This window comes from Ambystoma mexicanum, chromosome 12 (assembly GCF_040938575.1).
Source record: "Ambystoma mexicanum isolate Mex_15411 chromosome 12, UKY_AmexF1_1, whole genome shotgun sequence".
NCBI lineage: Eukaryota > Metazoa > Chordata > Amphibia > Caudata > Ambystomatidae > Ambystoma > Ambystoma mexicanum.
The window spans coordinates 386671227-386695384 of NC_090936.1; the positions used below are offsets into that span (position 1 = coordinate 386671227).

Here is a 24158-nt window from a genome sequence, read left to right on the forward strand (position 1 = left end):
ACCACTAAATATGATGTTCTGTCTTCGGAATGCTCGAAAGCAACAGATGTAGATAAGGGGTAAACTGTTACTGGTTTGTGCCTTTGCTAACTAACAAGGACTGGGATTGCTACTAAACCAGTAAGACCCCCATACCAGGTATTTTGTGCCCACCATGATTCTGGTCACCACGCTCCAGAGTATCTCGAATATACCGCTCAGCTCACTGTTTGTAATCCTCATGGATTTGGATACAGTGCCCGGCTCACTTCTAGGAATAGAGTAGCAAGCGCTCTCCAAGGTGCGTAGCTTCCTTTTAGGAATGTTGCAGTCAGCTCCTGCTGCCCAGAGGCATATTGTATGACGCACTCTGCAACCAGCCCCAGAAACTCTCAACCTTGGTGAGGTCACCTTTGTGGTAAGATTTTCAAGCTTATGGGTTGTGATGCTCTCTGAAACTACTTAACTTCCACTGGATTCTCAGCTCTTTCAGGTTGTTATAGTGCATTTCCAAAATCAACACTCGAGGTGAAATTTGGGACGCCACCCTATTATGGTGAACAGGGAAGCCACTGGAGTTTACCCAAACGCAATCAAGGTAGGGTAGTCGAGCGGCAAAGCTTAGACTCTGGAGGGCTGTGAGAGTGGTCTAGGGGTACAAGAAGTCCACACAGAACAGTACGTTACACCAGTACAAAATATACAATTATTTATTAGGCCTTTAAAATGCACACTATGCAAATATAACCTCTAGGCACATATTGTCACACACTTAATATAGAACAGATATATACATTCAACTTGAGGAAAAGAAACGGCATTTGATTTGGGGATCAGTGTATTGGGGGATTTCGGTGCTGGACTGCCCTTGCGGGAGGGACAAAGACTGATATGCAATTGGATATTCCTCCTTTGTGAAAAGTACAGTGAGCAAAAAGTGATGGCTGCAGACTCTCAAGAGTGGGTAAAAACCACTGGACAGGTCATCATGCCATGTTCTGTCTAGAGAGGGATGCCTGCTACCTTTTTTGTATCTAAACAGATAAGTAGTCAAATGTAGAAGCACTGTAGAATAATCACAAAACTGTTCCCTATCACTTAATGAGTTAGCCCTAAAATTATATGCAGCCCTGTGCCCTAAAGTTAGCAGTTCCAAAGTTATACTTTTCAGGAAGGTTTACTTTGTATTGGACGATGCCATTGATTATGATACAAAGTAAAAAAAAAGTTAAGTAAAGTTCAGATAAGTAAGCACACTGAATCCCATACGCTAGGATATGCCTTGGAATTGATCCTTGACAAGGCCTCTGCTGACCAGTCGGGGAAGAGTGAGGTGGGAACAGGTCTTTACCCCCCCACACCCCCATAACCCTATAAAGAACAGGTAGCAAAGGAACTGGTATGTTAACTTACCTCCCTGACACTAATTTCTCCAGAAGCTCTGCTGAGGTTCCGATTCTGTTGCATGTATAATCTTCTGTGCTGGTTCTGGTCGAGGGAGGCCCAGAGGTCACTTTACGGCGCAGAATTAAGTTTTGGTCAGTCGCAGTGCTTAGATCTCAGTTCCAGACACCTTTCAGCTGAACACCCTTGCAAAGAAAAGATGAAGACTTTTGCAGAGCATGTGACCTCAGGACACCTCCAGTAAGCAAAGAAGATGGATTGCAACAGGAGTCACCACAGTCGGGCACCAACAGGGCATCTCCAATGGACAAACAAAGAAGCAGGTTTGGCTCTGATTCCATTGATACAAGAAGGCATGAAGGTACAGAAGCAGACATTGTGTAGTATTTTAGTGTGTATTTATTGTAACTGGAGAGCAGCAAAGCACTGTACAGGGTGTGTGAGCCAGCGTATGGGCTTTTAACAGTAGCACAGTAATGTGAGTTCTGTTCTGTGAGTTGGTCTGTACATCCATTGGGATTAGTCCTTTGTCAGGTGTTGTAGAAAAATCCATGTTTAGAGATTAGTGAATTGGAAAATTGTGGGGGCATTCCGAGCTGATACCGGGATTGAGCTCCAAAGGGTCGGTGCGTGACAAGAGAAGGATTTTTTTTTTTTAACGGTTTTTATTATTTTTTAAAACAAACAATACAAACCAAATTGGCAGCGCTTTTTGCAACAATCACATGAACATCAATTAGTCAAGACCACTGCTCCCCCAATCCCTCCCCCCTCAAGAGCTTGTTTGTCCTTCTCATTCCGTATCGGCTGCATGTGGCAGGGTATCACCTCCTTCTGAGACTGCAGAATCCGTTATTGTTCCAAACAGTCCTGCTATTAATACTCTCCATGCCAGCACGGTACTCACTTCTTCTTCCTCGCACATGCTACATGCCTCCTGCCATACCACCGTTTCAGCCTCCTCCCATTTCTGCAATTCCCGCCACCATACCTCCACCCGTGGCTTATGGCACTGCTTCCATCCCATGGCAATCCTTCGTTTTGCGAGCACATATGCCAAGTCCTTCAATTTCCCAACATGTTTAAGTTTCCGTGGTCTGGGAAACCCTCCCAACAGGCAGGCCCAGGCCGTATCTATAATGAGTGTGACCCCTTTGTCCGCTAGTTTTTGCGCCACTTCTCCCCACAAACTCTCAATCACTGGGCAAGACCAAAACATGTGTCATATCAGCATTTTCCTTATCGCATTTTGGGCACGCTTGTCGTCCCGCATTTAGAAACTTCGATATTCTCATCGGGGTCATGTAAGCTCTGTGCGCTATACACAACTGTATTTGTTGTAATCTAGCATTTCTTGACACCTTGTGGTATCCTATAGCACGCTCCCACATCCCATCTTCCATCTGTGCTCCCACCTCTGTTTCCCAATCCAACCTCAAATGCGTCAATTCCTTCCCAACCCGGGTCATCACCATCTCATACAATCTAGAGATCTCATGCCCCCCTTCTGATATGTCATATATTGTCCCCATAGTGGCGTCGGGTTCCTCCGCCAATACAGTCTCAGGCCAGATTTTACGAATATTCTGCACCAGCCTTAGGTACGTGACATACTGGCCCCTATGCAAGCCCTCCTCTTCCCCTAGTCCTTCAAAATCCCTAATGGCCCCCTCTTGCCAGACATCCCCCAATGTAACCAGCCCAACCGACTCCCAGTAGGTCCTGATTATCATCCTTAGTTGTTTGTCTTCCCCTGCCAAAGCAACCAACGGCACCTGCGGGGAACACGGGGATGGGTCCTCCATCATTCGACATACTCTACGCCACATCTTCCACCCCAGCAACATCCTTCCCGGGCGCTCCTTCATTTCTGACCTAGGCAACCAATTAATTTCCTTCAGGTAGAAAGGAGTGCAGTCCTGTCCAAACAGCCTAAATTCGGGAGTTCTCCAGCATGGGGTCTGGCATGGATTCACATGCTCATGAATATTCCCAGTCGTCAGGCTGGGAATCCTCGGTAAAGAAAAAATCAGTATCAGTTTCGTTTCTGATCTGTCTTTCTTAGTAGTAACCAATCACTGATCTCTGGGTCATACTGCCCCCAGCCAATGACTGCCCTCTCCCTAAGCCCCGCCTCTGGCAGCCATCCTCAGATTTTTACCGCACGTTCAAGTGTTGGGAGTCCTCGTGCTTAGCTCTCGAGCTTTTGCTGCGTTTTCACGCTTTTTTCAGGAGATTTTCTCATTTTTTCGATTAAAAGAGCCTCAAGCTCCACCGTTGCTACTTCCGATCAACGGGGATCCGTTTCGGAGTTTTCTACGCCCCTCAAGGGTGAAGATTTCGCCGAGTTACGCTTTTGGAGGATTCCAGAAGTTCCGAGGCCTACCCCGGACATGGCCCAGGAGAAAGGGAGCTCGACGCCCGGGAAGCTATTCAGGACCTGCCCTGGATGCCAGCTTCAGAACGTTTTCAAGGAGGACGAGCATTCGTTATGCCTCTACTGTCTCCATGAGGACAAGACTCACAAGGAAAAGGACTGCGCGTTTTGTGGAAACATGTCGGGGCGGACCATGAAGGATCGCCACCTCCGTCTCGCCAACTGGCTGGAAGGTAAGAGCCCGCCAGGCGAGAAGAAGTCGTCAGAGCGGTCTTCTAAGTCCTGTGAGGGTGCTCCGGCGAGGCGGGGCCCAACAAAAGGCTAAGCACCGTGAGTCCGCGGGCACCGGGAGCGCCGAACGGTCGGGCTCCTTGGCTGTCAGGCAGGGCGCACCCTCCCCGGCGCCATCGACCACGAGCCAACGCTCTGGCTCGGGTAAGAGGAAGTCCGAGAACCCGGCGAAGCTTCTGGAGAGGCCCCGGTCGATCTCGAAGACTCCGGCAGAAGGAGAGCGAGGCTCGGACCCTCCCCTGAAGGTGAAGGCCCCAGTCGTACAGAAGGTGACGTTGGCCGTGATTCACCCTGCTAGGACCTCGATTGAGGATGTCGCCGCGGCCCTGGCTCAGCCTGTGGAGGCTACACCAGTGGAGGCACCCTCAGGTGCCAGAGTCTCCCTGCCACCGCGGAGGGAGTCGTCTCTCAGGCCCATGGAGAAGACCCCCACGAAGTCCTCGTTGGAAAGGGGGGGAAGGGGGTGGTGGCCGCTATGGATACGGACACGACCTCTGAAGAGGAGCTCATCCAAGTCGTGGAGGAGACCCAGCCCATCGGGAGGGATCCCGACAAGGGCGAGGGCGACGGTGACGCAGACGAGGCTCCTCGAGAGCCCTTGCTCCCGTCGTTTCCGGTGCCGCAGGACACCTCGGCGGCCATTTTGTCAGCCATCCAGTCCTTATGCTCGGAGATAAGGACTAGGTTGCCCCTTCCCCCGATGGAGGAACCTGAGCCAGACCCGATGGAGGATCCGGAGCCAGGACCTTCGGGGAGCCCACCGCTTAAGAGGAGGACGACGCATCCTAGGCCTCCTCTCCCGCCTCTGCGGCCTTCTCTGCCTCCTCCCCGGTCCACTACCCACGGGGGATGATACAGGCATGCACACGACTACGACGGGTACGGATGACGACGGAGGTGACGACGGGACGTGTCCCCCGTCGCCCCCTGTCCGGGCGTCCCCGCCCGACGAGATTGGATCCTTCCATGCAATGATCTCCAGGGCATCCGAGCTCTTCCAGCTCTGCCCCGAGGAAAAGGAGGGGTTCCTTTACCAGCGGCGCGAGGCTAAAAGGAAGACGGTCCTTGCCGTACCGCTTCTTGATGACATCTGGGATGAGGGGCTCGCCCTCCTCAAGAACCCTGCCACGGCTCTGGCGAAGAGGGACCGGTACGAGAAGAAGTACCGGGTCCCCGACGCTGCCCCCTTGTGCCTTAGGGCACAACCTACCCCGGACTCGGTCGTTTCGGCGGCGGCCAAGAAGAAAGCGGGGGGGGGGGGCATTGGCCTCGACTTCAACCTCCCCTCCAGACGGTGAGGGTAGGAAACTGGATGCGATGGGACGACGGGTCATCTCATCTGCAGCGACGACCATCAAGGCGGCCAACGCCCTGGCCATCGTAGCCCGCTACGATAGGGAGTTGTGGTTCAAGATCGCCCCGCTGTTGGACTTCCTTCCGATGCCTAGAGGGCTGAGGCCCTGGAAATCTTGCAGGAGGTGAGATTGCCTCGGACCACGCCATTACGGTGGCTACGGACATCGCCGACACCAGTTTCCGTCAGTTGGGCAACAGCGTTTGCCTGAGACGACGAGGATGGCTCAGGGCAACGGATTTCCGCCAGGACGTTCAGACCAAGGTTTTGGACATGCCCTTCGATGGGAACAAACTTTTTGGCAAGGCGGTTGATGAATCCCTTCAGGCGATGAAGACGGACACGGAGATGGCCCGTGCACTGGGTGTGCTCCAACAGCGACGGCCGTCCTTTCGGAGCTCTGCAGGCAGACCGGGTGCCTCCAAGGGAGTCGGCAGCAGCTCCTCTACTTACCGTCAAGCGGCAAGGTCTTCGTCGCAGGAGGCCTACAGGGGACGCGGCAAGTCAGGTGGATCCTGCCGTCGTCACCAAGGTGGTCAAGGAGGCAAAGCGGCCTCCAAGCAAGATTGAACCGTCCGTCGGGTCGGGCCCCCGCCGAAGCACCCCGGTGGGAGGCCGGCTGACGAAGTTCGTCGGCGTGTGGGAGTCCATCTCCACCGACCGTTGGGTGCTGGACGCCCTGGCCCTGGGGCACGCCCTCGAGTTCCAGAAGAGGTGCCCCCGCATTCCTCCCGTGGCCAGGAAGGAAAATCACGTCCCTCAACTGCTGTTGGAAGTACGGGCGATGCTCAGGAAAGGTGCCATCGAGCTCGTCCCGAAGAGGCTTCGGGGCTCCGGAATTTACTCAAGATACTTCCTCGTGAAGAAGACAGGAGGATGGCGTCCCATCCTGGACCTGCGACGACTAAACAAATGCATCAAGGCACAGAAGTTCTGGATGGTCACCCTCCAGCACGTGCTGGGACAGCTGGAGGAGGGCGATTTCCTGTCGTCGTTGGACTTGGAGGATGCTTACTTCCACATCCCTATTCTAAAGAGGCACCGAAAGTTCCTCAGGTTCGTGGTCAAAGGGCGGCACTACCAGTTCAAGGCCCTCCCGTTCAGATTCAAATCGGCGCCCAGGGTGTTCACCAAGTGCCTAGCACCGGTGGCGGCGCGGCTGCGCCTTCAGGGGATCCACGTCTCCCCCTACATGGACGACTGGCGCATACGGGCAAAAACAAGGGAGCTCGCCGTGGAACACACTGCGAAGTCCGTCCAGCTGCTCACGGACCTGGGGTTCTCCATCAACTTTCCAAAATCCCACCTGGTCCCATCGCAAGTCGCCTTGTTTCTGGGAGCACAGCTCGACACAGTGGCGCGGCGGGCCTCACCGTCGGAGGAAAGGATAAGGACCATCCTAGGAAAGGTGCAATGTCTACTGGCCACGGACGTGGCCAGAGTGAGGTCCATCAAGTCCCTCCTCGGAATGATGTCCTCCTGCATTTATCTGGTGCCCCATTGCAGACTTTGGATGCGGCCCTTGCAAGAATTCCTCGACGCCCACTGGATCCAGACGACGGGCAGCTTTGAGGACAGGATCTCGCTCGACAAAACGTTCCGTCAGGCGATACGATGGTGGGGTGTCCGCGCTCATCTGACAGCGGGAACAGGCTTCCTAGCCCCGGCCCACCAGGTGACGATGATGGCGGATGCCTCCCTGGAAGGTTGGGGAGCGCACACCGGGGGGTCTCCACGCGAGAGGCCTTTGGTGCTCGGAGGAGAAGACTCTCCACATCAACATCTTGAAGCTCCGTGCAGTGTTCTGGGCCCTCGGGTCCTTCCTTCCGTCCCTCAAGGGCAAGGTGGTGAGGATCTTCACCGACAACACCACCACGATGTTCTACATTCGGAAGCAGGGCGGAACCAGATCCCCTGCCCTGTCCAAGGAAGCCCAGGATCTGTGGCATTGGGCCATCGCCCAAGGGATGTGTCTGGTACCCTTTTATCTGGCAGGGATAAAAAACACCATCACCGACTCACTCAGCAGGGAGCTGCGCTCGTGCCACGAGTGGGAACTGCGCCAGGATCAAGTGGACCTACTCTTGGACGATGGGGCGAACCCCAGATCGATCTCTTCGCGACGGCGGCGAACTCCAAGTGCCGGAGGTTCGCCAGCAGGTTTCCCCAACCGAGGAGCATGGGCTATGCTTTCTCGTTCCCCTGGGACGGCCTGTTCCTTTATGCATTCCCGCCGTTGCCGTTGCTACTCCGGCTCGTTAAACAGCTCAAGAGGTCCCGGTGCAGGATGATCCTCGTCGCACCGGCGTGGCCAAGGCAGATCTGGTTCCCGGACCTTCTAGACTTGTCAGCGTCCACACCAGTCAAACTGCCGACGGACACGGATCTTCTCTCCAGAGAAGGAGGTGCCATTCTTCATCACGAACCAGAGTCGCTGAACTTGCAGGCCTGGCTCCTGCAGTACTAGAGTTTGGAGGATACGACATCCCGGCCGACTGCAGAGAGGTTCTTGCAAAGGCCAGGGCATCCTCAACTCTCAAGTGCTACGGACATAAATGGAAGAGGTTTTCTGTCTGGTGCCGTGCACAGAAGATTAACCCTCTGCGGATTACGGCCCCTCAAGTATTGCCGTACCTACTGTCTTTGGCCAAGGCTGGCCTATCTCGCGCTTCCATCAAGGTACATCTGGCTGCCGTCTCACGTTACACCAGAACTACAGGACGGGCGTCCTTGTGGTCTCATCGTCTGGTGAAGGAATTTATGAAAGGACTGTTCCGATCATTCCCGCCAGTGAAGGCCCCTGCCCCGGCGTGGGAGCTCAACGTGGTGCTAACTAGGCTCATGGGAGCCCCATTCGAGCCTATGCATTCAGTGCCGTTGAAGTTTCTGTCGTGGAAAACAGCATTCCTCGTGGCCATCACCTCTGCACGACGAGGGGGAGAGATCCAGGCCCCGTCTTGCAAGCCTCCATACTTGACTTTTCACGACACGAGGGTGGTGCTGAGGACGCACCCCTCCTTCATGCCCAAGGTGCCGTCGGACTTCCACCTCAACGAGACCTTGGTGTTGCCAGTTTTCTTCCCGTGGCCGCTAAGAGGACTTTGCACTCGCTGGATGTAGCTAGAGCGCTGAAGTTCTACGTGGACCGCACGAAGAGTTTTCGGAAGACATCACATCTGTTTGTGAACTTTGGACCTGTGAATCAAGGGAAGGCTCTCTCAAAGACTTCCATTTCCAGATGGCTCTCCGGCTGCATCATGCACTGTCACCGGTTGGCAAACCGACCGCTGTCCGGCCGTCCGAGAGCCCATTCGACCAGAGCGATCGCTGCTACTACGGCGTTCCTGTCTGGTGTGCCCCTGCTCGACATCTGCAGAGCTGCTACGTGGAGGTCGACGCACACCTTCACGAAATTCTACTGCGTCGACCGGGATTCCAGGGAGGAGTCCAGAGTCGGCCAGGCAGTGCTGCGCAACCTGTTCACCTAAGGTGAGCCTGGTGAAGGAGGTAAGAGTTGCTTAATGTTGAGTTGTTGTATTGCTTGATATTGAGCCTTTTGCCTCCTCGCGTGGTTGTGCATGTGTATACTGCTATGTATTCTTATATTCATGAGCATGTGAATCCATGCCAGACCCCATGCTGGAGAAGGAACAAGTTACTTACCTGTAACTGTTGTTCTCCAGCATGGGTCTGGCATGGATTCACATGCGAACCCTCCCGCCTACCCCCCTCTGCGGCTCTTCACTTGGTCATACTGCCACTTCACGTGCTACCAAATCTGAGGATGGTTGCCAGAGGCGGGGCTTAGGGAGAGGGCAGTCATTGTCTGGGGGCAGTATGACCCAGAGATCAGTGATTGGTTACTACTAAGAAAGTCAGATCAGAAACGAAACTGATACTGATTTTTTTCTTTGCCGAGGATTCCCAGCCTGACGACGGGGAATATTCATGAGCATGTGAATCCATGCCAGACCCATGCTGGAGAGCAACAGTTACAGGTAAGTAACTTGTTCCTTACCTCATCAGAGAGCCATTTGACCACATATTGCAACTGACCAGCTACATAATAGGCCTCAAAATTAGGCAGCTTAATACCCCCCCTTTCATAGAAATTCTGCAACTTCCATAGCGCCACTCTATTCCGGGTGCCATTCCATAGGAAGTCTCTGCACATACTATTCAGCTTGGCAAAAAACTACTTAGGTATCATATACGGAATATTGCTGAAAAAATGTAAGAGCCTAGGTAGGACCACCATTTTGAGCATCGCCCCCCCGTCCCATCATCGCCAACGGCAACTTCTCCCAAAACTTCATGCTTATACGGATTTTTCCCACAGCCACCTCAGTGTTATGGAAATGTTCCTCCTCTACCGTGTGATACACATCTATTCCGAGGTAGCGGAAGGAACCAACCGCCCATGGTATCGGCAACACTGGCAACCGCTCCGGAAGGGTTCCTCTGTAGCTACCCAATGGAAATATGCTTGGTTTTTGGGGGTTAACCACTATGCCAGACAGTTCTGCATACCTTTCCGTTACCTCCAGAATATATTGAAGATTTTCCTCCGGATATTTCAAATATAATAGCAAATCGTCAGCATACAGGGATATTAGGTGTTTCTCTCCCCCTACCTCAATGCCTATCATGTCATATTGTTGCCGAAGGTACACTGCCAGGGGCTCCAGGGCCAGAATATATAACATCGGGGACCAGGGGCACCCTTGTCTGGTTCCACTGCTAAGTTGCCACCTCTCGGATATCACCGCTCCTGTACGTACCCTAGCTAGCGGCTCACTGTACAGCAACTTCGCCCACCTGACATAGCCCGGCCCCATCCCGTATTCCTTCAGGGCCTCCAGCAACCGCGACCACCTGACTGAGTTGAACGCTTTGACTGCATCTAAGGACACAACCGCCATTTCACCCTCGCTCTTGCTCCCCCATTCAATCACCCGGTGGAGTCGCCTATGGTTGTGGGTTATATTCCTGTTGGGGACATAACCTGTTTGGTCCGGATGTATCAATTTACTATTAACTCCCCGCAATCTATTAGCCAGGACCGCCGTCAATATCTTGCCGTCCTGGTTCAGCATTGACAAGGGCCTATAGGAGCCGCAGCTATGCCCTAGTTTGTTGGTCTTAGGGAGCAGTATTATTATCGCTTCTCTAAGCAATTCCGGCAACCGGCCTAAGCATTTCTTGCATGTGGGGGGGGGGGGGAGTACCTCCTCTCTATATGCTTTATAAAATTCGCTAGGAAGTCCGTCCGCACCGGGGTCTTACTGGTGGGCAGCTGCCTCACCACCTCCTCCAATTCCTCCAAAGTAATCGGTGCATCCAGCTCCTCTCTTTCTTCGGCACTAATCTTCGGTAATCCCATATCTCTTAAAGTTTCCCTTATCTCCTCTCGGCTGCCTCCCCCCTTTGTCCTCATATAGTGCCCTGTTATAATCTAAGAATGCCTCATTGACTCCTTCTTGGGTGTTCGCTACCTCTCCATCCTCTCTGGCTATCGTCCTAATCGGGGGCCTAGGGGTTTCACTCTTGTATAGCCACGCCAAGAGACGGCCCGTTTTATCCCCACCTGCATGCTGCCTCTCAACATACTTCTTATAGTTAAGGTTGCAGAGCCTTTCCCAAAGTTCCGCACACTGCTGCTGTAGTTTAAGTACCGGCTCCGCATCCCCCCCTCCCCTATTGAGTTCCCGTTCCAGTTCATCCTCAGCTTCCCCTAACTCCATTAGGACCCCACTCTGCAGGCCCTTTGATTTAGCAATGGCAGCACCCCGCAATACCACCTTAAAGGCTTCCCAGAGCGTGCCCGCTGAATCCACACTGCCAGCGTTCTCTTCGAAATAATGTATGATCTCGTCCCTGATATCCTCTCTGAAGACCAGATCCTTGAGCGCCTCAGCCCGGAGGCGACACGTTGGTATCCGCGCTCTGGGGCGGCAGTACTGCCATCCCAGGACCAGAGGCGAGTGGTCCAACAGGACCCTCGCTTTGTATTCTATTTGGGTGGTCTACCACCACATCTGGCGTAGCAAAACAAAAATCAAGTCTCGTATGCAGTTGTTGTGGGGCTGAGTAATGCGAATACTGTTCCTCATTAGGATGTTTCAGCCTCCAAACATCTGCCAGCCCGAAGTCGTCGAGCAGTGTCTGCAATGCCCTGGCCGCTGGGGTGGGCCTATCAATCTTATCAGATCTGTCTACCCTGGGGTTCAGCACACAATTAAAATCCCCTCCCCAAATAACCGCCCCACCCACACACGTACCCAGGTTGGTACACAGAGTCCTAAAATATGCCGCTGTGTTTTGATTGGGGGCATACGTATTTACAATGCACACCTCTTTATTCTCCACCAGTGCCTTCAATATGACCATCCTCCCCTCTGTATCCACCACCTCTTGTGTAAGTTGGAGCGGAACGTGCGGTGCCACCCAGACAAACACTCCCCTAGCGTAGGCAGAATACGGAGAACCTACTACAATACCTCTCCACTTCTTCCCCACCAGTTCCAACTTTTCCCAAACCTGATGCGTCTCCTGCAACAGTGCAATATCAATCTTCTGTCATTTCAAATACATCATGACCTTGTTCCTCTTAAAGTAACTATTGAGTCCCCTGACATTCCACGTTACGATCTTAAGATCCCCCATAGCTCATAAGTATCCTCCCCCCTTCCGTGCAGCAAATCCCACCTGCCCACGCGATACAGATACAGCCCTCTGGCTTTTTCTTGTAGCCTCATGTAAAAACTCGAACTCCCCATAACTATATACACCCCAAACTCGCCACTTCCCTCCCCACCCTCTACCCATCCCTTCCCCAACACCACACTCCCCAACTGCTGCCCAGCTCCATCCATGGAACTCAGGCACCCCCACATCTAGCCCAGTAAGCACCAACCAATGCCCAGTGCTCAGTAGGGTGAAGTCGCCCTAATGGCCACTTAACTAAGGTTACTAAGTGGGGTAAAGAGATCCGCTCTGCAAGGCTCCCCTAAATACAGCAATAGTCAGTGCTCATAATATATTGTGCAACAGTCTGACCTTCTCTGCCTAAGGCCGCTCAAATGACTATAATCAAGTCCCAGATACCTATTCCGCGCCACCTTGTAGTGCCCTCCTCGTGCACTACTTATCTCCTCCATCTCCTCTTCCCGTCCGAATGTCAGGCTCCTGGGGACATATCTGCGCGTCGAGCCATCCCATGGCGTCCTCCGGAGTCTCAAAAAACAAAGTCTTGTGTTTGTGGAAAACTTTCAATTTCGCCGGGTACAGCAACATGTATTTAGGGCCTGCCTCTCTCAATCTCCGCTTTACCGTCCCAAAGTTCATACGGCTACGCTGCACAGTCGGGGTATAGTCCGGGTAGGCCGTTACGTTTGCTGCTCCTCGTGCAATCGTTCCTCCCTTGCGGAAGTGTGGAAGTGTTCTAGTATCCTCTCCCGGACCCGGTAATTAAGGATTTTGGCAATTACTGGCCTAGGTGGGTTTCCCGGCGGCGGCCTCCTTGTTAGAGCTCTATGTGCACATTCCACCGTGAATCCTTGAGATAAGGCTCCTCTGGGTATCTCCTGCAACAGCATAGATTCGATGAACTCCGTGGGATTGTGGCCCTCCGATCCTTCTGGCAGGCCCACGATGCGAATGTTATTCCGTCGGCGCGTCCTTCCGCCTCCTCTGCCCTGTTCTCCAAGTTGCCCTCTCTCTGCACCAGGGCATGCAATTCGGCCTTATGGGAGGCACAATCCGCGGTGTTCGGGCTCACCTCTTTCTCGAGGGTCTCAGTGCGCTCCGCCAGGGACCTGACGTCCTGCCGGAGTAAATTCACCTCCTCCTGCACCTCACCGACCTTAAGGTCCAATGCCGTTTTCAGCTCAGTTACAGCCAGTTCAAGCTTAGCCTCCCAGGCCGCCTTCAAATCTGCAATCGCAGCCAGGATCTCTTGGTTAGTACCTGTCGCAGGCATACCGCCTGCAGGCGACTTATCCTTGCTCTTGGAACTTTCCGGACCAGGGAACGTCTTGGCGAAGTCGTCCAACGTGGGCTGCTTCGCCTTCGGTATCACTGTTCTATTAGACATGACCCAGGGGACCGGCGTTCCGCGCAAGTTACAAATGTGCACACAGTCCGCTCCCATCGCCCGACCACCGTGCGGCCTGCTCCCTCCTTTGTTCCGGTCGTTGATCCGCCATTTTGTTTCGTCTTCTGTCTCCGGCGCTCCTTATCTTTTTTGCACAAAACTCCACCACCGTTCCTCCCATGCCTTCCAAAAGTTCACCAAGCGCAGTCAGACCGTTCACACACCGACATGTGTGTTTTCAGCAGTCATAGGCACGTTGTTATGCACTTTTTCGCCAGGATCATTTCAGGATCTCGGGAGCTCCTCCAGATCGCGTCCGCCTACATGGCCCTCGTAGCCACGCCCCCGACAAGAGAAGGATTGTTTGTGGGTGCTCTCTTTGCGAGTGAGTTGTGAATCAAGCTGTTTGGTCGATTTTTGTTGCGCAAGGAGCATGTGACTCCAGATATGATCCTGGAAGAGTGGCAAGTGTGTGTTCAGCCTTTCCTGTAAACATTGGGAGGCTAAAGAATCATTTCTTCTGCTTGTGACTTGGTGGGGATGTTTCTCCCGTTCTCCAGCATGGGGTCTGGCATGGACTCGCATGCTCATGAATATTCCCTGTCGTCAGGCTGGAAATCCTCTGTAAAAGAAAAAAACTGTTTCACTTTCACTTTATAACTTTATTTCTCCTCTAAAACAATCACTGTGCTCTGGGTCATACTGCCCCCATCCAATGGTAGTCCTCTCCCTAAGCCCCACCTCTGGTAGCCATCTTTGGATTTTTACTGCACGCTTCAGTGTTGGGAGTCCTTGAGTTACTCTCCAAGCTATTTGTACGTTTCTTTTTCACAGAAATTTTCGAATTTTGTTTTCACCAGAGCCTGTGTGCTCTTTCCTCATTGGCCGGCAACAGGGACCCGTTGTCTGTGAAGTTTTGCGCCCATCAAGAGCAAAGATTCGTCAAAGTTTCTGGAAGGCCATCTTGGGCCTACTTCCACGCCCTCTGACCATGATGGAGGAGAAAAAGGAGGGAAAGAGCCTCTTCAGGCCTTGCACCCAATGCGGGCTACAGAACGTCTTTGTGGAGGACAAGCATCTACAATGTCTTTACTGCCTGCACTCGTTCCACAAAGAGGATGGGTATGAGATATGCCTGGACTTCTCTAAAAAGACTAAGAAAGACAGGCATAGCAAGCTGGCAGCATTGGCTCAATTCGAACAAGGCCCCTGGCCAGTACTCCGAGCAGGGTCATGACTCGCCCAGGACCGGATGGTCCGAAGAGCGGTCTCCCTCTGGGAAGAGATCAGTCTGTGGACGTCCCCAGATAAGGCCAAAAACTGCAATTCCGACTGCACCGGGTTCGTTGCTGATACGGGTCCCAGGTTGGATAGGCCACGATCACTAGCACCGTCCACCTCCATAGCCAGCCTACCATCGAGCTCCTCCTCAAAGAGTAAGTCGTCCACCCCGGCCGAGTTACGGGAGAAATCAAAAAAGCCTAGGCTGGAGGAATCGAAGAAGGCAGCGCAGCCAAATTCCTCATTGACCACTTCGTCTACGCCTGCTGTGACGACCACGGCAGTGGTTGGTGCCGATCCAACGAGGTTGGCTCCGATGGTGCACACGGTATCCCTGCCTCCAAGGCACGACACGGCTGCCGAGGCAGCAGCGAAGGCTGCAAGCACCTCTGGAGTGGGAGACACGGTACAGATCCTGGTTCAAAACCCCTGCGGAGTAAAAGGGGTGGGGGAACGAGGAGGGTCCAAAACAGCCCTCCAAGGTTTGCGCTGAACCGATGGACCTCTCATCCACGGATGCCGACAACCAAGAGTCTGTCCATATGGTCCATGAGGGCAGCGCAGGGCCTAGCGCTCCATTGTTCCCTCTGCAGCTAGGGATATAACCATGGACATCCTGTCGACTCTCCACACCCTGGTGGCAGAGATCCAGTAGAGGTTGCCCCCTGCACCGACACCTGTGGTGCCGCAGGCCCCTCCGTGTAAGAAGAGAAAACGTCATCCGACACCTCCACACCAGACTCCTCCACCAGGGGACCCGTATAAACACTCATAGACACTAGTACGGACACAGCCCCGGCGGCCGACGAAGATGAGGACTTAGTCCTGGTAGACAATGAATCTCACTGTACCTGGACTCCCCTCATAGTCTCTCCACCAGGCGAGGTGGGATAATTCCACTCGCTCTCCAAGGCCTCCGAGCTGTTCCAGCTGGTGCCAGAGAAAACCAAGAAAGAGGTCTTCTTGTATCAGCGACGAGGAAGGCCTAGCCCTCATGAAGCACCCGTGCACGGCTCCAATCAAACAATACAGGTTGGAGAAGAAATATATGGAGCCGCATTCCGTGCCCAAGTGCTTGAGGTCACAACCGTCGCCAGTAAACATTGGGTTTACCGGGTGTCATGGGTACCAGGCAGGTAGTTGGGGCAAGCTGGGTGGAGGCTTGACAGGTCTGGCATAGGCACACAAAAAGCCCATAGCTGATACCTCCACTTAATTCCTTCCTAGTGTTTGTAGTAACTTCTTGGTTATCACTTCCTGTTGCCAAACAGGAAGTGCATAACAATTCATGAGCTCTCTAGTGTTTGGGTGTGGCAGGCTATATAAGCCACACCCAAGAATCTTCCAGTGCTTCGTGTTGCTTACTGTGAGCTGCATCAGCAACACACTTGCCGTGCTTTGGGTCAGCCAGCTTCTGCTTACCTGCTCCGGATCATCTTGCTGCAGCTTACCTGCTCCGGTACATCCTACTTCTGTTTACCTGCTCCGGATCCTCCTGCTTCTGCTCATCTGCTCCGGATCATTCTGCTTCTGCTTACAGGTACTCTGTGCTTTCTCCACGCTGCAGCTAGCTCCGGTCAAGAGGGGACTTCAACACCGGCACCTGTAAGAACAAAACAGCGTTAGCACGCGCACTTCAATAACGCTGCACATACTCACCGAATCTTCCCACGACTTTGGAATCCAGGTCAGTTGTACGAGCGCACAAACCCCCGCAAAAGAGAGAAGAGACATTAGTCATTGCGCTCGCCCCAATAACGCGGAGACTATTGCACTGCGCTCCCTCTCATTACGCAGTACATACTTACCAAAGCCTCCGTGCAAACTTACCAGACCACCAAGTCTCCGGTAGTGCTGAACCCAGACTTGAGGCGCTAATATCACATAATCCACTCCTGCAAGGGAAAAGGGCGAGACATTACCAGGTGCGCTTGAATTTAAGACGCTGCGCTTACCAACCAGCAGCTAACTTCTACACGCAGCGATACTCACCCACAAAATACCTTGGCAAACAAGACAATACGGACCATTCTCTGCACAACGTTCACTTGTGGAAAAGACTTTCTAGCCAGTGAAGAAACTGGCGCCTTGAACTTTCGGCCGCGCTGTGAAGGCATATAACAGCGTGGGGCATCTGAACTTAGCCCACAGACATTGGCATCATTCATATGAGCGAATCGCGACCCTGCGAATGCAGGATGGAGAGCACAGCTTACTAAATATCAAGGTAAGCCCTTAAGGGACATCACAACACACTGTAAAGTGAAGGGAAGGGTCCAGGGGAATCGGGTGAATTCAGGTCTGAGTGTATATCTTGTATTTGACAGGAATCCCTTCGGGTGAAAACAGGGAAAGTGAGAACTCGGGGTCAAGGGAGGCTCATCCATCACTCTTGCAGAGACACTGGTGAGTGTGACACCGGAATTCATTGTTAGGAAAGATTTCGTAATTGTAGGGAATTTTCCTTCCATGTGGCAACCCCTAAACTTTTTGCTGTTGTTTTTAACCTTGTTCTTGACTTTGCCAGAGAAGTACAGCCTTCTGCCGCACTTCTCTGGGCTTTCGCTCTTTTCTTACGGGGAAACTGACATGCCCTTAAGACAGTCAGTACCGGGGAACGTGGTTTCCCGTAGTTTCTTTTATCGTGTCGCAGCTTTAGTGCAACACGACACAAGAGGGCACTGTAAGCTAAGTTACAGCTCTCTTGGGTCTCTAGCCTTCTACAGGCCCTAGATACTCTTTTAGGATGGTATTTGATCGGTGCAAGTCATTCAGGGACTCGAATGGTGGCAGCGATCGTTTTGTTTATTTTGAGCTCCTTTTGGCGTTCTGAGCACGTTTTTGCACTGAACCCAAAATGGTGGCCTGGCTCCCAAAATGGCCAGGCCGCGAGGCTCCTTTGTCTTGTCCACTGACCGTCTTGCTCCCTTCACCTTCCCCAGGTCCGGCGACCCGGGGCCTTCCTTATTTGGGCATGTACTTTCCCGCGAAACGTGGTTGCTTTCGCGGGCTTCTACATGTCGTTTGTGTGCCTCCAGGGTGTGGGCTGGGATGTCTGGTCCCAATACACATCCTGGGTGCCAGAGAGTCTAGGGTGGTGTGAATGCCTGGGACCACCGTGGTCTGTGATTGGTCCACGTATGGTATGTGTTTTGATGAGCGGTTCTCCCATTGGCTCCCCTCCGTTTTGGCGCGAAGGGAACCGTGGATAAGAGGGGGCTGGAAACACCACTACCAGGTCGATCTCCTGAGTTCTCACGAACGAAGGAATACAGGAGCCAAGTATCCTGCAACTACGAGGCTGGACCGAGGAATCGCTGGTGACCCGCTGAAGGAATCCTCCTTTGCACTGCTGTCGTCCGGAGAGCCCCTGTCCTCCTTTGATCGAACCAGAAGGCCTGTACTGGTGCTTCGACCTTTGGAATAGCAGGAACAGCTATTCCCGGCATCTTCAACCATCTCCTGCCAAGTAAGCCTTCGGAAGCGTCTCTGGGCCATCCAGTTGACTGACCAGCTTACAAAGGAGTTTGGCTCTGCAACCGCCGCCAGGTTGTGTTGTATTGCGAGTCCTTGTCCCTCTCCCACGCTTCGTACGCTTGGCGTTCCCAGGTCTGAAGGGAGGAGGGTTCATTTGGCTCGAATACACACGGCCGCTCCGTTGTCCTGTGCGGCAACAAAACTGTGCCGGTTTCGTCGATTGGGACGTCTTTTTGCTCTACACGACTACAAAGCGTTCCCTGCTCTTCTGAACCTGCCAGCTGCTGAAACTATCGTGGAGAAGCCTGGGTCTGCTTGCTTCGGGGACCGGTGAGTAGTATATCTAGGATCTGGTCGCCCTCCTGCAGTGTCCCATTGCTTTTCCCTGCTGTGTAAAAACAGCACCCTTTTGCCGCGCTCGCACTCTGCTTCTGCCCGCTGTGGAGGCTGCGCTTGAGTTGCGGAACCTGTTCTCCTTCTGCTGTGCACTAACCCGAACTGCCTGACTTCCTCCGAAGAGCTTCCCCTTTTGCCCGTTGGCACCGGCGTGGCAGGTACTTTGAGCACAAGGCTCCACTCTTCGCAGGGCTCGGACTTCCATCTAGTTAGGTGCCTATGAAGGCGAACTGAGTCGAAAGCATTATCGCACTGCCTGTTTTCCTTCCCTGGCAGGTGGACTACATATTTCGTGCTTTAAACGCTTGCGACTGTGTATTTGTATATATATTGTGTTGATATGGTATGTGTTGGTTTAATATCGTGATATTGTGATTTTCTCGCTACGGTCATTATTTTAAAGGCCTTAAAATAAATGTGTATCTATTTTTGATATAACAACTGTTTGGAGTAGTTTGTTAGCGCTCTTGCTTTGTGTGCTCATTGCGGGCTTTCAGTCACCCTCACCCCTCTTGAGACCTAGTCTTGACCGCCGCGATCGCTACCTTGATTGGTCTGGCTTGTCCAGAGGTTACCCTGTTCCAAGTAATTAGGTTGGCCTTCTGAACTTCTGCGCCTCCAGGACAGAGTTCAGAAATCCGTCTTAACATTCATCATCATCAGTTTCCCCAGACAATAAGGGGAAGAAAATGGGCGCCATGGGGTAGAGACTCATTCACGCGGCGGCATTCACGATTAAGGCGGCTAATGCTCTGGCTATCTTTGTCCGATACGACTGGGAGCTTTGGTACAAGCTGGGCCCTATCATGGAATTCCTCCCAGATGACAAGAAAATGGAAGCTCTCGCCCTCTTTCAGGAAGGGGAGGTGCCGTCGGACCATGCCATTACGGTGGCAGTGGACATTGCCGACGCAGGTTTTGGCAGATGGGAAACAGTCTGTCTTTGTCAGCATGAATGGTTGAAGGCGGCAAACATTCATCAGAATGCTCATGCGAAGGTGCTGGACATGCCCTTCGACGGAGAAAAACTGTTTGGGAAGGTAGTCAGCGAATCCCTTCAAGCCATAAAGACCAATACGGAGATGGCACCTTCCTTTGGCACTCTTCAGCAGCATTGCTCATCTTCTTTTCGCTCCTCCAAAGGGAAATCAAGCAGATCATCCAAGGGAGTCTCCACATCATACAGGCAACCTCCCTGATCATCCAACCAGGAAGTCTACAGAGGTCTCTCCCAGGCCTACGGTAGCAGAGGTTTTTCGCCCACAGGGCAGGGTCCCGGCGCACAAGCAAGCCTGAACCGGCCAAGGCGTCTGGCCCCCACTCATGCAGCCTGCTGGAAGGCCGGCTGACTAGGTTCATCAGCGAATGGAAGAGGATCACCACCGATGCGTGCTGGACGCTCCCGCCCAGGGACGCACCTTGGAGTTCCAACGCAGGTACCCACATATTCCACCGGTTCCCCGTCGGGAGCTTCACATCCCTCAGCTCCTGGAAGAAGTGCGAGCCATGTTACGTAAAGGGGAGATAGAGCTCATTCCCCAATGGCTCTGGTGCTCCAGAGTCTATTCTATATACTTTCTGGTAAGAAAGAAGACTGGGTTGTGGAGACCCATCCTGGACCTGCGCCGTCTGAATAACTACCTGAAGTCACAAAAATTCAGGATGGTCGTGCTGCAGCACGTGCTTCAAAAAACTGGAGGAAGGTGATTTCTTGATGATGTTGGACCTAGAGGACGCGTACTTCCATGTCACCATCCACAGGAAACATAGAAAGCTCCTACAGTTTGTGGTGCAAGGCCAACACTACCAGTTCAAGGCCCTAACATTTGGCTTGAAATCAGCCCCAAGAGTGTTTAGAAAATGTGTCACTGCTTGGCAGCCCATATGCGTCTGCAGGGCATACATGTATACCCGTACCTGGATGATTGGCTGATACGCGTCCATGGATGATTGGCTGATACGCATCCGCTCTTGGTATCTGACCAACAAGCACACGAAGGAGACGTCCGATTATAGACGGAGCTGGTATTCTTCGTAAACTATTGTAAGGAAGGCATGGTATCAAACAGTAAGACGGACACAACTGATCACAGTTCAAGGGTGTTTATTGAACTTCAATAGGGTTTGATAAACGCCTATCTAGATCTAAATATGGGAGCAAGCTATGGCCATCAAATAACGCAGTCCTAGTGGTGTCTTGTCAAAATAAAAGGGGCTTATACTAATAAACCTATTGCCAGTCCTTACTTCTAAATCCAAATAGTGTGGGAAACAATGTTCTGCAAAAAGAAAAGTGTTCAAGAAATGATATGTCAGGATATTCAAGCCGTTGGCCTCCCTTCGCCACGTTTTTAGCACGGGACTAGGCAGCACGCTCAAGCTTAACACAGTTTTTGGCTTCTGTAGCACGAGGGTGCAATTCAAATCTCAGTATCGGGCCTACTGTCAAAGTCTTACTTCAGAGGGCCTGATGCGACAAACCAACATTCAAAAGTTCCTTTCTCCTTAAAATTCTCCTGTAAAACTTCTTGGGTGATTCTTGAACCCCAGGGCCCCCTCCACTGGGCTCAGGCCCACTGTAACACAAAGCTTTCATTTGATCTCCCTCTGTCGGGCTCCGACCGAATCATATACTTTACTTTATCAAAATTGAAGACTTTCCACTGTGCGCAGGATTTGCCTTGACCCGTTGCAGGACCACTTAGTTTCAGATGTATACAATTGATCTCCCTCTGTCGGGCTCGGATCAACTTGATCTACTTTGCCACAAATGTTCTTTATTGTATCAACATCAAACATCAAAGTCTATTATTGTATCAACATCAAAGACTTTGATTGTGTGCAGGGTTTTACTTGGCCCGTCACAGGACCACTTCTATTCACAACTCTGTACAACTTTCTTTTGAACTTGATACCTTGCAGAGACCTTCGATTGAGCACCTATGTAGTACCGGACCACTCTGTTAAAGGTATCGTATCTTTGTTTCAACGTTCAATCAACAGTTCCTTCTTTTTGCGTCTTTTATTACAGGCATTTCAAAGAATGTTTGTTCCAGCCCTTGCCATACAGCGTTGCCGCTTGAACCTTGCCTTCAACTCAGACCGGTCTTGTATGGGTCTCCCCAACTCACCGGTTGTGTTGATTTCTCTGATGCTGCTTTGTTCTGTTGCCAAGGACAGTACCACAGCGGGTAATTCTTGCCGCCTTGACTCTTGACGTGGGATGGCCCGATACACAATGTGGGATTCTTCAGCCTGTTTTCCTGGTCTTATGCTTTCCAATCTCAAAGGGTCATGAAAGCAATGGTTCCTTGTCTAAAAAGTTCAAGGGTACTTCCCTTCTTGCAATCCCATTCTGTTTTGCCATCTTTCTCCTCTTTATAAACAGCTTGGAATTGCTGTCTCCTCGTGTGCTTTGCCTTCCTCAGAGTGTGCTCTTGTGCTACGCCTTTTATCCGTGTGGGGAAGTGTAATGGAAGGGGTGGGAGGGATGGTGGGTTGGAGTTCCTAAATATCCTACTTAGTAGGATGGGGTAAAGGTATTATAAGTAAGGGGATACTGCGTCTCACCATTTGATGTCCCACTTCCCGAAGACCCCTCACCCAGGTGATCCTCCCGCACTGGTCCACCCCCAGGAACTGGATCCAAAAGCGATGGGCGTGTCCTGGCCAACTGGATGACAGATCCCCAGGGACTAGTGGGTGAGACACCTTCTGTTTTCTCACACTATCCAAAGTCATTCTTAATGCCATCGCGGAACGCACTGTTCCTCTGCACCAGACTCAACACGGTGGCTTGCCAGGTGTTGCCTTTGGAGGAAAGGCTAGCAGCCATTCCAGTGAAGGTGCAGCGACTGTCGGCGAAGTCAGCCAAGCTGCGGGCCATCAAGTCATTGCTGGGCATGATGTCATCCTGCATCTACCTCGTCCGTCTCTGCTGGTAGCAGATGCGACCCCCCCCCCCCCCTACTGAAATTCTTGGATGCACATTGGAAACAAGTGTCTGGGAGTTTTGCGGACAAGATCTCTCTCAATGAGGAGTTCTGGCATGCGATAGAGTGGTAGGGGCGTTGTGCGCCCTCATCGCCCAGAGGACGGGATTTCAGACCCCGCCATACCAGGAGTCTGTCGGCACGGATGCCTCACTGGAAGGTTGCAGGGCTCACACCGGACGTCTATATGCCAGAGGTCTGTGGCTTCCAGAGGAGAATGATCTACACATCGACATCCTGAGCTATGGGCAGTATTCTGGCCCCTCAAGTCTTTCCTGCCGTCTCTGAAGGGTAAGGTGGTGAGGATCTTCACAGACAACACCACCACCACCATGTTGTACATCCGGAAGCAAGGGGGCACTCTGTCCCCAGCGCTCTCCAAGGAAGCACAGGACTTGTGGCACTGGGCCATCGAACAGGGAATTTTCTTGTCCCTCTCCACCTGACCGGCGTCCAGAACACCATCGCAGACTCACTCATTAGGGGACTGCGCTCCTGCTATGAGTGGGAACTTTGTCGGGATCAGGTGGACCACCTGTTCGTCAAATGGGGATTGATCTTTTGCCACGGCAGCAAACTCCAAATGCCAGAAGTTTGCCAGCAGATTCCACCAACTGAGGAGCTTAGGGGATTCAATCTCCAGAAGGTCTGTTTCTGTACGCTTTACCCCTTTGAAGAAGAACCCTGTGTAGATCCTCGTTGTGGTCCCACAGACTCGTCAAGGGGCTTTTCCGATCTTTCCTGCCTGTGAAAGCTTCTGCGCCAGCATGGGAACTCAACGTGTCCTGACAAGGCTCATGGGGGGCACGTTTTCAACCTATGCATCAGGTCCCACTCAAGTTACTCTTGTGAAAAAACGACTTTCCTTGTGGCCATCACCTCTGTCAGACATGTGGGTGAGATCCAGGCCCTATCCTGCAAGCAACTGTATCGGACTTTCCATGAAACAAGGGTGGTACTGTGTACACACCCCTCTTTCATGCCCAAGGTTCTGTTGGAATTCCACCTCAACAAACCCTTGGTGTTGCCTGTTTTCTTCCTGAAACCTTGGTCGCCGGCAGAGAGGGCCTTGCATTCGCTGGACGTTGCTCTTGCCTTGAAGTTCTACGTAACGCGTGCGAAGAGTTTTCTGATGACTTCTGAATTGTTTGTAAACTTTGGTCCTATGAGCCATGGGAAGGCCTTAGCCAAGGCTTCTATTTCAAGGTGGCTTCTGGCTGCATCATGCACTGTCATCGGTTGGCGAACCGGCCTCTGCCAGGCCGTCTGCGGGCCCATTCCACCTGAGCGATCACTGCGTCGACGACATTCCTTTCTGGTGTGCAGGGCTGCAACGTGGAGGACCACGCATACCTTCACAAAGTTCTACTACGTCCACAGGGATTCTAGGGAAGAGTCCAGAGTCGGCTAGGCAGTGCTAAGCAACCTGTTTGCTTGATAGTCTGTTCGAGGGGTAAGTGTTAATTGGTTCAGTTGAGCCTTGCCACCTCCCATGGTTGTGTAATGTAGTAC

At 52.4% G+C, this 24158-nt stretch overlaps 1 protein-coding gene across 1 annotated transcript in view; it reads left to right on the forward strand.

Annotated features, from left to right (window-relative positions):
* MRPS35 (mitochondrial ribosomal protein S35) overlaps positions 1 to 24158 on the forward strand; it is a 300787-nt gene that overhangs the window by 109011 nt on the left and 167618 nt on the right. The gene's annotated exons all lie outside the window — the stretch shown is intronic.